The sequence below is a fragment of the Manacus candei genome, unplaced genomic scaffold (assembly GCF_025592945.1).
Source record: "Manacus candei isolate 608988 ecotype Guabito, Panama unplaced genomic scaffold, ASM2559294v1 h1tg000028l, whole genome shotgun sequence".
Classification (NCBI taxonomy): Eukaryota; Metazoa; Chordata; class Aves; order Passeriformes; family Pipridae; genus Manacus; species Manacus candei.
In genome coordinates, this window is record NW_026138076.1 from 24,241,063 (window position 1) to 24,244,658 (window position 3,596).

The following is a 3,596-nucleotide window of genomic DNA, read 5'->3' on the forward strand; positions in this document are numbered from 1 at the left end:
CAGGATATTGTGACATGTCATTGGCATTTATTAGGAAAAATCTGGGGAAATAAGGGAAGTTTCATTCCTAAATGTAACTGCTGTTTTCTTAGGCAAAATTACTGAAGGGATTTTGAAAAGCTGCAGGGCTACACATAACTTCCCAGAACAAAAAAAAAAAACTTATCTAAAATCCCCCAAGCACACAAACAAAACAGTATCCATATCTAAACAAAAATGTACAGTCTAACTACAAAGAAAATTATCAGGAGGAAAAAAAGAATCATGAGAAGTTCTTACTTTGTGTATGGCAGAGTCTAAGGTGAATTTTGAAAACAGATGCTCTTCCTTTTATGCCTGCATGTCCAATGTAAATCTGCCTGTCAAAGCACCCATTTCTCATAAGAGCAGGGTCAGAAATATCTGGCCTGTTAGTACCTGCCAAAATTACTACATTAGTAATTGTATTAAATCCATCTATTTCTATTAGAAGCTGATTAAGTGTATTCCCTTGCTCCCTTTGTCCTCCAAGGTTGCTCTTTTCTCTCTTCCTTTCTACTGTACCTATTTTACCAATGAAGAGAATGCACAAGGCATTTTTCCAAGCAAGAGCAAATAAGTCTCTAACTTGAGCTGGAAGGACACTAACAAATGTCTCTAAGAACTCTGAGCCATTGACAGTGATAAATGATACATTAACTTCTCCAGCTGTAGCTTTAGATAGAAGTGTTTCCCCAGTACTGCAGGACTTGTCAGAATTGCCCCCTTTGGAGTTTTTGCTCTGAGATCCTCATATTGTTTGGGATTTTTCAGAAAGGTTGCAAACTCCATTATCTCTAATTTGTTCTCCTCATATCCAGTTACATTTTTGAATTTAACATCTATTTCCTCCTTAAGGACTTTGGCTATGGTTTCACCCACAATGAAATGTCCATCCATTTGACACCCTGCTGAATCTAAGCCTGCAGGACCCTTCTTAATGTGCACAGTAAAGAACCGGTAACCAGGATCACATGCAACAAACTCTGGAGAAATGATCCATCACTCTCTGTTGAGTAGACTACAAGCAATCTGTTCTCCACAGATCTTGCCGCACAGTTTCAAGATTTCATTCAAAAGTGTCCACACTACCAATATTAAACCAGATGTACCATTCAGGAGGATACTTTCCAGAAACAAAGATCATACTAATGAAGTGCCTGTTCATCATTTTAGATCTGTCCACCACTCCTTTAGAAAGATAGTTATCAACTAAGTCTTTCCAGGTGATTTCTCTCCCAGGGACCCAGAACTTCCCTCTACACATATCCAAAAGTCCCTGACAGCCTGTGGACTGTAATCTGGTTCATAATTCAGTTTCTTCTTTCTTACCATGTTTTTTTCCACTGCTGCCACCTCCTCCGCTACTAGTCCGACCAGGTTGCTGGGCAGTATCCTACATCTTTTGTTTCTCCACCTGTACCTCTAGTTCCATTATCTTTCTTCCCATTGGGAAAATATTTTTTGAAGTCTTATGAGGAGTGGATGGGGGAGCTGCGGTGGTTTAGCCTGGATAAAGGAGGCTTGGAGGAGACCTTAGCTCTCTCTACAGCCACCTAAAAGGAGGTTGTAGTGAGCTGAGTTTCAGTCTCTTCTCCCAAGTAACAAGTGGCAAGACAAGAGGAAATGGCCTCAAGTTGTGCCAGGGGATGTTTAGATTAGATATTAGGAAAAATTTCTTCATGGAAAGGGTTTTAAAGCATTTTTTAAAGGAACAGGCTGCCCAGGGAAACACCGGAGTCACCATCCCTGGAAGAGTTCAAAAAACATGTGGATGTGGCACTTGAGGACATGGTTTAATGGTGAACAGGGTGGTGGTGCTTGATTGATGGTTGGACTTGATGATCTTAATGGTCTTCTCCAACCTTTAAAAATCCATGATTCTAAGGCGACACAACCAAACCATGAAGAGTATTCAAGCAGGAGGTATGCTGTGCTTGTCCAGTCACCCTTAGTGGGAGTTTTCACATCTCTACTCAAGATTACAGGGACAAGCCTACAGCAACTGTGCCAGAATGCAAAACCATCAGGTAGAAAAAGATTAGAAGGCTTCAACACCCTACCCATCCTGGCTTTTTTTTACAAAATGGTGAGAATTTATTCAATAACTTCATAATTTAGATTTCTTTTTTTTTAACAAGCATGAGCCAAATACTGGGGTTTTGGGTTTTTTTCCGTTGAAAAATGAGTTCAGTAAATGCATCGAAGAGTTTTCAATACACATATGCGCCTGCACAATAGTCTTCAGTGGGGATTTTGCTGACCATTCCCAAGCTCAGAGAGATGAATGTGAATGAAGGCATGTCAGAGAAATTTAGATCTTTTAAAAAGTAATGATTATTACTCTTGATTTCCAACATGTAAAAGCTAAATATTCTCATCTTACTAGAATTGTCCTGATAATAAAACACCTAGGCAGATTGTGTTTTGTGTGATAATTTTGTCTTAAACTTCTCTTTTATCATATGCATGTGTGTTCTCAAACGTAAGCACCCATTCACATATCTGGTAAATTTTTTTTTGTTGTTGAAATCTCACCTGGTTAAAGGGTAAAGCTAAAGGCAATGACTTGGAGGCACAGTCTGTCAGTACAACTGAAGAAACAGCAGCTCCTTGTGGTAAAGAGAGATAGTGAGGAGGTAAATCCTCATGAGGCGTGGCAAAGCTTCTTGTTTGCAGAGTAACACCAAACTTTCTGAACCTCTTGTAGCGCAGGTGCAATGATCACCAAACAAAGGCATACACAGGTTGTCTAATAGTTTCCAGAGGGACTAAGATTCATTTGCTCATAGACTGGGATGCCCTTTTAATTCCTAAGTGTGAATGTTAATAGGCTTCCTCATTAAAGAACCTCATTAAATTCAAAATCCCACTGAAAATTAACTGTGCTATGGTAATGCTGAGAAGGGAAGCTAATACAAAACCAGTAAATATGTTTTGAATGTCCTGTTAATCTAGTGAAATTAGCTGTTAAGTATGTTGTCTTGGACCTCCAATGACCATCATAATAGGGTCGCTTTAATTCCTTAATTCTATTTTCACCATTCTACTAAGGGAGCAACATGAAAAAAGCAATCTGATATGTATGCTGTTTGCAGTTCTCTTTTTTGAAGACTCTCTCACTCCCGATTAACAGTACTATTTTTCTTAAGATTTTTTCATGTCTACCCTGTTTCTGTTTGCATCAGCATTTCTAGTAACTTCATTTATTAGAAGATATATGGTGCAACAGAATATTTCATGATAACCAAAGTGTGTGAAAACAAGGCCAAGATATAGAATGAGTAAAATATGAGAAAAGCAAGAAGAAAATCTGGCAACATTTGACTCCATTAAAGGTTGACTGACAACTGAATAAGTAAATTAATCATAGATACACCTCTATTCCTGTTTATTTTGACTTTTGAAATCATTTCTTGTTATCTCCTTTCCCCAATTACTCAATTTCCTCAAAGGAAGGTCTTGAGTCCCACCAAGGTATATGTCTTCCTTCTGTGGTCCAGACTCAAATAGATCGTTCATGATATTCAATTCTCTCGAATATGACAATTCCTTTACATCAGGAAAACCTCTTCCCT

At 38.5% G+C, this 3,596-nt stretch overlaps 1 pseudogene; it reads right to left on the minus strand.

Annotated features, from left to right (window-relative positions):
* Positions 1–262: 262 nt before the first annotated feature.
* On the minus strand, positions 263–2,085 carry LOC127472156 (AFG3-like protein 2; annotated as a pseudogene).
* Between the last annotated feature and the right edge of the window lie 1,511 nt (positions 2,086–3,596).